This window comes from Bos mutus, chromosome 11 (assembly GCF_027580195.1).
Source record: "Bos mutus isolate GX-2022 chromosome 11, NWIPB_WYAK_1.1, whole genome shotgun sequence".
In the NCBI taxonomy this organism is placed as follows: Eukaryota; Metazoa; Chordata; class Mammalia; order Artiodactyla; family Bovidae; genus Bos; species Bos mutus.
The window spans coordinates 83,099,366-83,111,976 of record NC_091627.1 but is presented as its reverse complement, the minus strand read 5'-3'; positions in this window follow the sequence as shown (position 1 = coordinate 83,111,976).

Genomic DNA, 12,611 nt, shown 5'->3' with positions numbered 1-12,611 from the left:
TCTATGTCTATTTTTCCATTGTTGTCCTGTAAATAAGTTCTTCAGTACTATTTTTCTATATTCTGTATATATGCATTAGAATATGGTATTTATCTTTCTCTTTCTGACTCACTTCACTCTGTGTAATAGGTTTAGGTTCATCCACCTCATTAGAACTGACTCAAAAGCATTCCTTTTTATGGCTGAGTAATATTCCATTGTGTATATGTACCACGTATACCCATAGGCACATGGGTTTATTTCTGGGCTATCTTGTTCCATTGGTCTATATTTCTGTTTTTGTGCCAGTACCATACTGGCTTGATGACTGTAGCTTTGTAGTATAATCTGAAGTCAGGAAGCTTGATTCCTTCAGTTCTATTCTTTTTCAAGACTGCTTTTGTTATTCAGGATCTTTTTTGTTTCCATATGAATTGTGAAATTTTTTGTTCTAGTTCTGTGAAAATTGCCATTGGTAATTTAATAGGGATCACTTTGAATCTGTAGGTTGCCTTTGGTAATATAGTCATTTTCACAATATTGATTCTTCCTACCCAGGAACATGGAATATCTCTCCATCTGTTTAGGTCATGTTTGATTTCTTTCATCAGTGTCTTATAATTTTCTGTGTAAATTCTTTTTTCCCCTTAGGTAAGTTTATTCCTAGATGTTGAATTTTTTTTGTTGCAATGGTGAATGGGATTGATTCCTTAATTTTTCTTTCTGATTTTTCATTGTTAGTATATAGAAAGGCAAGTGATTTCTGTGTATTGATTTTGTATTCTGCAACTTTGCTAAATTCATTGATTAGCTCTATTAATTTTCTGATACTATCTTTAGGGTTTTCTATGTACAGTATCAAGTCATCTGCAAAAAGTGAGAGCTTTACTTCTTCTCTTCTGATCTGGATTCCTTTTATTTCTTTTTCTTCTCTGATTGCTGTAGCTAGGACTTCCAGAACTATGTTGAATAATAGTGGTGAAAGTGGACACCCTTGTCTTGTTCCTGATCTTAGGGGGAATGCTTTCAGTTTTTCACCATTGAGAATAATATTTGCTGTAGGTTTATCATATATGGCCTTTACTATGTTGAGATAAGTTCCTTCTATGCCCATTTTTTGAAGAGTTTTAATCATAAATGGGTGCTGAATTTTGTCAAAGGATTTTTTTGCATCTATCGAGATGATCATATGGTTTTTATCTTTCAATTTGTCAATATAGTATATCACATTGATTGATTTGCATGTATTGAAGAATTCTTGCATCCCTGAAATAAATCCAACTTGATCATGGTGTATGAGCTTTTTGATATGTTGCTGAATTCTGTTTGCTAAAATTTTTTTGAGGATTTTTGCATCTATGTTCATCAGTGTTATTGGCCTATAGTTTTCTTTTCTTGTTTTGTCTTTGTCTGGTTTTGGTATCAGGGTGATGGTGGCCTCATAAAATGAGTTTGGAAGTGTTCCTTCCTCTGCAAGTTTTTTTTTTAAATTTAAATTTATTTATTTTAATTAGAGGCTAATTACTTTACAATATTGTATTGGTTTTGCCATACATCAACATGAATCTGCCACGGGTGTACACGTGTTCCCAATAGTTTTAGAAGCATTAGCTTTTCTTTTCTCTAAATGTTTGATAGAATTCTCCTGTGAAGCCATCTGGCCCTGGGCTTTTATTTTTTGGGAGATTTTTGATCACAGCTTCAATTTCAGTGCTTGTAATTGGGTTGTTCATAATTTCTATTTCTTCCTGGTTCAGTCTTGGAAGATTTAACTTTTCTAAGAATCTGTTTCTTCCAGGCTATCTATTTTATTGCCATATAGTTGTTCATAATAGTCTGTCATAATCCTTTGTATTTCTGCATTGTCTGTTGTAACCTCTCCTTTTTCATATCTAATTTTGATGATTTGATTCTTCTCTCTTTTTTCTTTGATGAATCTGGCTAAGGGTTTGTCAGTTTTATCTTCTCAAAGAACCAGATTTTAGTTTTATTAATCTTTACTATTGTTTCTTTCATTTCTTTTTATTTATTTCTGCTTGGATCTTTATGATTTCTTTAGTTTTACTAATTTTGGGGGTTCTTTTGTTCTTCTTTTTCCAGTTGCTTTAGGTATAAAGTTAGGTTGTCTATTCAATGTTTTTCTTGTTTCTTGAGGTAGGATTGTATTGCTTTAAACTTCCCTCTTAGAACTGCTTTTGCTGCATCCCATAGGTTTTGAGTTGTTGTGTTTTCATTGTCATTTGTTTCTAGAAAATTTTTTATTTCTTCAGTAACCTGTTGGTTATTTAAAACGTGCAGTTTAATCTCCATATGTTTGTGTTTCTTACAGTTTTTTTCTTGTAATTGATATCTAGTCTCATAGCGTTGTGGTCAGAGTAGATGCTTGATACGATTTCAATTTTCTTAAAGCTACTGAAGTTTCATTTGTGACCCAAGATGTGGTGTATCCTGGAGAATGTTCCATATGCATTTGAGAAGAAGGTGTATTCTTTTCCATTTGGATGGAATGTCCTGAAGATATCAATGAAATCCATCTCATCCAATGTATCATTTAAGACTTGTGTTTCCTTATTAATTTTCTGTTTTGATGATCTGTCCACTGGTGTGAATGAGGTGTTAAAGTCTCCTACTATTATTGTGTTACTGTCAATTTCTCCTTTTCTATCTGTTATTGTTTGTCTTATGTATTGAGGTGCTCCTATGTTGGGTGCATAGATATTTACAATTGTTATGTCCTCCTCTTGGATTGATCCCTTGATTATTATGTAGTGTCCTTCCTTATCACTTGTAATCTTTATTTTAAGGTCTATTTTGTCTGATATAAGGGTTGCTACTCCAGCTTTCTTTTGCTTCCCATTTGCATGAAATTTATTTTTCCATCCTCTCACTTTCAGTCTATATGTGTCTTGAGGTCTGATGTGGGTTTCTTGTAGATAGCATATATATGGGTCTTCTTTTTGTATCCAATCAGATAGTCTGTGTCTTTTGGTTGGAGTATTTAATCCATTTACATTTAAAGTAATTATTGATATATATGCTCCTATTGCCATTTTCTAATTGTTTGGGTTCATTTTGTAGATTTTTTTTTTTTCTGTTGTATTTCTTGACTATATAAATCCGTTTAACATTTGTTGTAAAGCTGGTTTGGTGGTACTGAATTCTCTTAACTTTTGCTAGTCTGAAAAGCTTTTTATTTCTCCATCAGTTTTGAATGAGATCCTTGCTTGGTACAGTAATCTTGGTTGTAGATTTTTCTCTTTCAGTACTTTAAATATACCATGCCATTCCCTTCTGGCGTGCAGAGTTTCTGCTGAAAGATCAGCTGTTAAGCATATGGAGTTTCCCTTGTATGTTACTTGTTGCTTCTCCCTTGCTGCTTTTAATATTCTTTCTTTGTTTTTAGTCTTTGTTAGTTTGATTAGTATGTGTCTTGGCATGTTTCTCCTTGGATTTATCCTGTATGGGACTTTTTGTGCCTCTTAGACTTGATTGACTGTTTCCTTTTCCATGTTGGGGAAATTTTCAACTATAATCTCTTCAAAAATTTTCTCATGCCCCTTCTTTTTCTCTTCTTATTCTTGGACCCCTATAATTTGAATGTTGGTGCATTTGATATGTTCCCAGAGGTCTCTGAGACTGTCGTCAGCTCTCTTCATTCTTTTTACTTTATTCAGCTCTTCAGAAGTTATTTCCACCATTTTATCTTCCAGCTCACTGATTCATTCTTCTGCCTCAGATATTCTGCTAGTGATTCCTTCTAGAGTATTTTTGATTTCTGTAATTGTTTGTCTCTGTATGTTTATTCTTTAATTCTAGGTCTTTGTTAATTGATTCTTGTATTTTCTCCATTTTGTTTTCAAGGTTTTTGATCATCTTTACTATCATTCTGAATTCTTTTTCAGGTAGTTTGCCTATTTCTTTTTCATTTATTTCTGGAGAAGGAAATGGCAACCCACCCCAGTATGCTTGCCTGGAAAATTCCATGGATGGAGGCTACAGTCCATGGGGTTGCAAAGAGTCAGACACGACTGAGCAACTTCATTTTTCTTTCTTTTCTTCATTTATTTGGACTTCTGTGTTTCTAGTTTGTTCCTTCATTTGTGCAGTATTTCTCTGCCTTTTTTTTTTTTTAATGTTATTATGTTTGAGGTTTCCTTTTCCCAGGCTTCAAGGAAAGTTGAATTCTTTTCTTGAAGAAGGTTGAATTCTTTCTTCCTTTTGGTTTCTGCCCTCTAAGGTTGGTCCAGTGATTTGTGTGAGATTCGTATAGGGTGAGATTTGTGCTGAGTTTTTGTTTGTTTGTTTTTCCTCCAATGAGTAAGGCTGAGTGAGGTGGTAATCCTGTCTGCTGATGATTGTATTTTTGTTTTGTTTCTTGTTTAGATGAGGCCTCCTGCACTGGGTGCTACTGATGGTTGGGTGGTGCCAAGTCTTGTATTCAAGTGGTTTCCTTTATATTAGTTCTTACTACTTGATACTCCCTAGGGTTAATTCTCTGGTAGTCTAGGGTCTTGGAGTCAGTGCTCTCACTCCAAAAGCTCAGGGCTTGATCTCTGGTCAGGAATGAAGATTCCACAAGTGGTTTGTTATGGCATTAAGTGAGATTAAACCAAATATTGAAAAACAAGAAACCAAAGATGAAAGTGAAAGTGAAATCACTCAGTCGTACCCGACTCTTAGCGACCCCATGGACTGGAGCCTACCAGGCTCCTCCATCCATGGGATTTTCCAGGCAAGAGTACTGGAGTGGGGTGCCATTGCCTTCTCCGAGCCCCTGACATGCCTCCATATTAATTCAGGTAACATTGTGAATTATTGAGCATGGACAACGCAGTGCTATAGATGAACTGTGGGAGATTTAAAGAAAAACTGTGTGTGTGCTCATGTTATATTGTCTCTGTCCAATATTATTTATCCTCTTGTAGTTAGGACATATAAACATAAAAAAAAGGTGAAGATGAACCCCAGGCAAATGGTAGTTACAAAATCAGGCAAATAATTAAAATAACGGAATATACATATATACACGTACACCCATGAGCAAAATGAAAACAGTCCAACAAAAATAAAGTACAGTAGATTGATCAAGCAAAAAAAGGAAATCAAAAATTATATTTACCAGTTAAGAACAAAACTAACTTAAGAACAAACTGGAAAACAAAACTAAAGCAAGGTGCCAAGTAGGGAATAAAGCAATGAAAACAAAACTAACAAACATGTTGAGAGGAAAGGAAAGAAAGAAAGAATAGATATACAAAGTTAAATAGAGGTAGATGAAGAAGATTTATATGCATAAGAGAAAAACATGGAACAAGAAAGAAAAAAGAGTAAAAAAAAGGAAAACTCCATAGAACTGCAAACGCCCATAGAGGTAGAGGTTTATAACAACAATAGAAAGTGTGACTGAATATACACCCATAATCAAAATCAAAACAGTCCAACAAAAATAAAGTACAATAGATTTTGACCTAGCAAACAAAGGAAACTTAAAATTTTATCTACCAGAACAAAACTAATTAAAGCACAAACCGTAGAACAAAACTAAAGCAAGGTGCCAATTGGGGAATAAAGCAATGAAAATAAAACTAGCAAATATGTTGAAAGGAAAGGAGAAAAAGAAAAGAAAGAATAGATATGCAAAGTTAAATAGAGGTAGATAAAGAAGATTTATATACAGTAAAGATTAACTGCAAGGGGAAAGAACGGTAGGAAAAGCAAACAAAGGAATAAATGTAGAAAAATGATAGGTTTAAAAAATTAAAATAAAAGAAAAATAGGAAAACTTCACAGAACTGCAATAGCCCAACATAGAGGCAGAGGTTTATAACCACAATAAAAAAATGTGACAGAAAACAGCTCAAAAGCTTAATTGGATTTCTTAGTGCCAGTAAAATAAACAACTACAACAGAGGGGGAGAAAAACGTGGGGGGTTGGGGGAGAAGATCCAAAAGAATCTACAGAACAAGTTAAAAAACAAGAATAATAAATGTTTTTCTTGGGTCACTGCTTCAGAGTCCTTTCCTGCTCTGGGAATCACAGTTCACCTTGCTTCCCTAGGATGCCCTCCAACACCGTGCGGATCTCTGGACCTACCATGGGGGCTGCCCAGATTCTAATCTGGTCTTACTCCTGTGTGTTCTTGCCTCCAATGTCCACAGCTATCAGAGCTAGTGCGTTTTCTCTTGTGGGTACTCCCAATGGCCTTTTATATATTCCATAGACACAGAGTCTGCTTAGTTGATCATGTGGATTTAATCTGCAGCTTATACAGCTGGTGGGAAGGTTTTGGGTCGTCTTCCTTAGCCATACTGACCCTGGGTTTCAGTTGTGGCTTTATTTCAGTTGTGGCTCTACATGTGGGTCATCCACTGGATTTAGCTCCTGAGGCTGCCCTGAAGGGTTTGGGTTTGCCCCTGTGAGGGCCAGGTGTGCAGGTGGTGCAGCTGCTTGGGTCACAGGGGTTCTGGCAGCACCAGGTCCTCAGGGGGGTTGGCGGCTAGGATAGTAGGAAATACTGTGCTCTAGAAGGGTATGGCGACCAGTCTTGGCCAATACACTCCAATATTCTTGCCTGGAAAACCCCGTCTCTGACAGAGAAGCCTGGCAGGCCACAATCTACAAGGTCACAAAGAGTCGGACACAGCTGAAGCGACCCTGCTTGCATAAATGCAAGACTTTTTTTTTTTTTTTTTTTTTGCCCGTGGCAGCTCTGCCCCAGTGAGAGTTGAGCATGAAGGTGGTACAGCTGCTTGGCTTGCGGGGATCTTGGCAGTGCCAAGTGTGCAGGGACACAGACTGCCTCCATCACAAGAGTTATGGACCTATCAGAGTCTTTTTTCCAGCTGGTGATCAGAAGACCTCTTTGGCTAGTCTTTCTCCGTAGCTCCACCAGTTCAGGCATTTAGAGGGCTCCCTTGCCTGGAGTCCTTCTCTGTTGTTCTGTGTGTTATGCACATAGAGGGCCCCCTTCCCCTGACTGGGGTCCTACTCTGTAGTTTGGTGCATCAGTCACTGAAAAGAGCACCCTGGGTGGGTCCTACTCTGTGTAACAGGTGTTTAATGGGCCAGGCTGTCTATTGTTCAGCTTCCTATGAGAGTTTTGAGTGTTTATATGTACTCTTTTCCACTGGTCAGGTACTCCTGTCCACTCTCAGCTGGTGTTCTGCATGCACTTCTGTGTCTGAAGGTGTATTCCTGATGTATCCACGGAGAGAGATGTACTCCACATCCACCTGCTCCTCCACCATCTTGTTCTCCCATGTACCTAATTTTTAAAATTTTCCCTTTCAGTCTTAGCTTGAGTACTGCCTAAAACATGATACATTTGCTACAGTCTTTCCATTTAAAATTCCTTAAAATACACAGTTCCATCAGGAAATATGAATTCTAAAGTGATATGATTTGTCTTACATTTTTTAGGATAAATTGATATCATTCTGTTATGTTATAATGTTTCAAGTTAACAAATAAGCAAGAAGAACCAAAGAACATTAATATAGGAGTCAGAGAAGATAATTGAGATCTAACCTCATTTCGAGATAAATTGATATTTTCTACTTTGGAGTGCCTCAATAGCATTCTAAAAGCAATCTGGATCCCATGATATTGCCAGGGCAATAGACTTCATTTTTACCTTACTATGGAATTATCTATTTAGTGAGAAAATAAGATCTTATATTACATAGCTATATTATGAGATCTGAAACTGTTGAAAATTATTAAAGGCAGTAAAAATTCTCCAAAAGAAATATTCTCCTGAGTTAATAAAACTGTGGGTTTGCCACTCTTTTATTTTATAATGTTATATTATTGTCCCACAATGTTATTCCAAACCTTAAATATTTTACAAAATGTGAGATGCGGTTATACATACTCATTTGTTAAGTTTATGGAGAACCATGCAATCATCATTGTCTACTTGTATTTAAATAGCATTATAGATGCCATCTGCTACAATAAAGTTCTCCCATTACTGAATCCACATTTATTTCATGTCATGGGTATTTAATGAGTACATATGGAAATAATGGCTAACTGTGATATTGCTTTGAAACTTGGCATGAGAAAATGTTTTATTTTGATGAATTGCCATCCTTTCCAAATTTATTGTGGATATATACATTTTTAAACAGCTTATAGGAAATGTTGGTAAGGAAAAGATGTATTTTCCTTATATAGATGGAATATGCAAACAATTTAGAATAACACTTTAACACTACGAATTGTTATACATGCTGCCTCAAAACTGGTTTGAAAAAACTACAGTTTAACTCATTGAATCTTGTCAGTTATCTTATTAAAATATAAAAAACATATAATGAATTAAAGCAGGGAAAGGATGTTTCCAGTCTAATAGAAAACAGCATAAAGTTATACCTTGTGTTAATGATCCATAGTTATGTCTGTAATTATTGGCACTTGATGGTTGTTAGTTGTCAGTCAAGATGATAGTAATTGTGCCTGCTAAACTGTGTATCCATTTTTGCAACTATTTCCTGTTTATCTATCCAGCAATTTGCAAATCAGAACCATCTTGGTCAGAATACACTTAGGATAAGGATAACTAGTGTAAAAATCAATGAATAGAAACCTTAATTAAATTGAGTCAAGGGTCTGAAGCAGGAGCTCTCACAAATCACAGTGATAGTAGAGCCCACTAGGAAGAAGAAAAACTCCTCTTCTTTCCTAGAAAGGAGCTAATGAAAAGCCATGGACTCTTTGTTCACTCCAAGTCCTTCCAACTCTCTTTTTGTCTCTATGAAAGTGATCTCCTTACCTTGATGTTCAGAGACATTCATGTGACTCTCCATGGTTGCAGACCACAAATCTACTGATCCTGAATAAATATCTTTGCTAGAGAAATATCTGGCAGTCTGTTTGTTTTATGTCAACACAAGCAGCATGTGCCCCTACTCAAATTCTGAGTTAAACAAAGATCAACAGCATCCGTATTCTAGCCTTTAATTGAGAGCCTTCTTTATGCTAAGACTCATAGTCTCTGAATAGAATATAATACATAATTCTTTCAAAACTCAGTGAGGAACAGAATAATTTTCATGCTTTTTCTTTGAATATCTTGAGGAAAAATATGCACCCCCTAAAACATCAGTTGAGAAATGCTGTGCTCAACCATAAACCATAGTATTATTTTTTGATCTTCATTCTAACATAAGTGGTGTTTGTCTTGGTTATACCATAAAGTTTGCATTTTTTTTTTTTTTTAATAAGCACAACTTCCTTCCATCCAGGTATGCATGTCCCTTTCTACTCACACTACGACTTTCCTATCCAAAGATAGAGTCTATTTCTCCACTCTCCCAAACTTAAAATGTCAATGTCTTTCATTTTTGCCAGTAGAATAATTTAAGTATGATATATGAGTTCTGGAGCATAAATTTTAAAAGGTCTTGCATCTTTGTCCCTCATCTGCTTGAAACATGGCCCTGAAACTAATGTGCAAAGAAAGACAATATAGCTAAATGTAGGATGAAAGGCTTAGTGGTGAAATAATGGGGCTAAATTATATGAGGTCACCTTGAACATTCCAAATGAGTTGATCCTCCAGCTGGATGCAACTGCATGATCCCAAGAAAAGAAAATAAATAATAGACATCAGTGTAGAAATAAAAATAGAGACCAAAAAATAATAGAGTAATACATATGAAATCAAGAGCTGGGTCTTTAAGAATATAAACAAAATTGGTAAGCCTTTGGCTAGGTTCATTAAGAAAACAAAGAGAGGACTCAAAAAGATAAAATAGGAAATGAAAGAGGAGAAATCACAACTGATATCACAGACTTAAAATCATAAGAGAATACTCAAACAGTTACATGCTAACAAACTGAACAATCCAGAAGAAATGGATAAATTTCTAGACACATACAATCTTCTAAAACCTAATCAGGGAGAAATGGATAATCTTAACTGACTGATCACAAGGAACGGAATTGAATTTGTAACATAGAACAAAACAAACAAAAAAACTCTCTCGGAAAAAAAGTCCAGGATTAGATGGCTTCACAGCAGACCTTTACCAAAGATATAAAAAAGAGCTAATATCTATTCTCAAACTGTTTTGAAAAAATGACTGGGACGGAACAGTCCTACATTAATTCTAAAAGGCTTCAGTTACCCTAATGCCAAAACCAAAGACACTACAAAAAACAGAGGCCTATATCTCTGATGAATATAGATGCAGAAATTCTCAACAAAATATTAGCAAACCGACTTCAACAATATACAAAAAAGATCGTACATCATGATTAAGTGAGATTTATTCTGGGGATGCAAAAATGATTCAATATCTATAAATGAGCCAATATGATACATCATGTTAAAAAAATGAAGGATAAAAATCTCATGATCATCTCAATAGACACAGAAAAATCATTTGGTATAATTCAATGCCCATTTATGATAAAACTTTCATCAAAATTGATATAGAGGAAACATTTCAACATAATATTGACCTTTTATGAGAACCCGTAGCTAACACATACGAAAAGATGAAAAATTTTCCTCCAAAATCAGGAATAAGACAAGGATACCCACTCTCGCATTTCTGTACTGGAATATTGGAAAGTGTAGCCACAGCCATATAAGAAAAAGAAAAGTGCAGTGTTGAAATTGCTAAGAAGGAAGTAAAACTGCCACTGTTTGCAGATGACATGATACTATATAGAAAACCCTAAAGTGGCCACCAAAAAGCACTGTTAGAACTAATAAATGAATTCACTAAAGTTACAGAGTACAAAATTAATATACAAAAATCTGTTGCTTTTCTATACACCAGTAACTAACTATAAGAAAGAGAAAGATAGAAAAAATCCCACTTGCATCAGAAAGAATAAAATACCTAGAAATAAACAACCAAGTGGGTGACAGACATATATTCTGAAAACAAGGAGAAACTGAGGAAGAAAATTGAGGTATGCAAATGGAAAGATATTCTGTGTCCATGGATTGGAAGACATACTATTGTTAAAATGTTCATACTACCCAAAGCAATCTATAAATTTAATGCAACCTCTATCAAAATATCCATGACATTTTTTCATGGAACTAGAATAAATAATCCTAAAATTTATATGGAACCATGAAAGACTTCAAATACCCAAAACAATCCTGGGAAGGGAGAACAAAGCTGGAGGTGTCAAGCTCCCTGAGTTCAAACTATACTACAAAGCTGCAGTAATGAAAAAATATGGTACTTGCATGAAAACACTCATAGATCAATGGAACAGAATAGAAAGTCCAGATATAGTCACATACACTCAAATAATCTTCAACAAAAATATACCATAAAGAAAAGATATGTTTTTCTCAATAAATGATGTTTGGAAAACTGGACAGCTTAATGTGGAATAAAATTAGAACTTTTTCTCATGTTGTATACAAAAATAAAGTCAAAATGGGTTAAAGACCTAAATGTAAGATCAGAACTCATAAAACTCCTGGAAGAAAACATAAGCAGTGTGCTCTTTGACATGTCTTAGAAGTATTTTTTAATCTGTGTCCTCAGGCAAGAGGAACAAAAACCAAAATAAAGAAAGGAGCAGCTTACCTGGTGGTCTAGTGGTTAAGATTCTGCCTGCCTTAAAAACAAACAAACAAACAAACAAAAAACACTCCACTGACCAACTCATGGGACATGGGTTCAATCTCTGATCCAGGAAGATCCCACATGCTGCACAGCCACTAAGCCAATGCAGCACAGTTACTGAGCCCATGCTCTAGAGCCTGAGAGCCACAGCTGCTGAAGCCAGCACATCCTATAGCCTGTGCTCCTCAACAAGATCCACCACAGTGAGGCTGCACGCTGCAAAAAAGAGTAGCCCCACTCCCTGCAACTAGAGAAAGCCTACATGCATCAATGAAGACCCTGTGCAGCCAAAAATCTATCAGTAAATGAATCTTAAAAAAAAAAAAGAAAAGAAATGATATCTGCATGCTTAGTGGTATCTGACTCTTTTGTGACTCCATGGACTGTGGCCCACCAGGCTTCTCTGTCCACAGGACTTTTCAGGCAAGAATACTGGAGTGGGTTGCCTTTTCCTACTCCAGGGGAACTTCCTGACCCAGAGATTGAACCCACGTCTCTCTCATTTCCTGCATTGGCAGGTGGATTCTTTACGACTGCACCACCTAGAAAGCCAAATGAGATCTAATTAAATGTAAAAGCTTTTTCACAGTAAAGAAAACCATTAACAAAAGGAAAAGGCAATCTGTTGAATGGTATAAAATATTTGTAAATGATGTATCTAAGCAGTTATCATGTAATTCAATATTTTAAAAGTAACCAAAATAAAAATGGACAGAAGACTTCATTTTCCCAAAGAAGACATACAGTTGGCCAACAGGCACACAAAAAGATATTCAAATCGCTAATCATCAGGGAAATGCAAATCGAAATCACAATAAAGTAACACCTCATACCTGCTAGAATGGTTATCATCAAAAAGACATTCATGAATGTTGATGAGGATGTGAAGAAAATAAAACTGTAGCCCACGGTTGGTGGAAACGTCAACTGGTGCAGCCAGTACAGAAAACAGTATGGAGGTTCCTCAAAAAAAGAAAAAGTAGAACCACCATATAATCCAGCAGTTTCACTCGGGTATATTTGCAAAG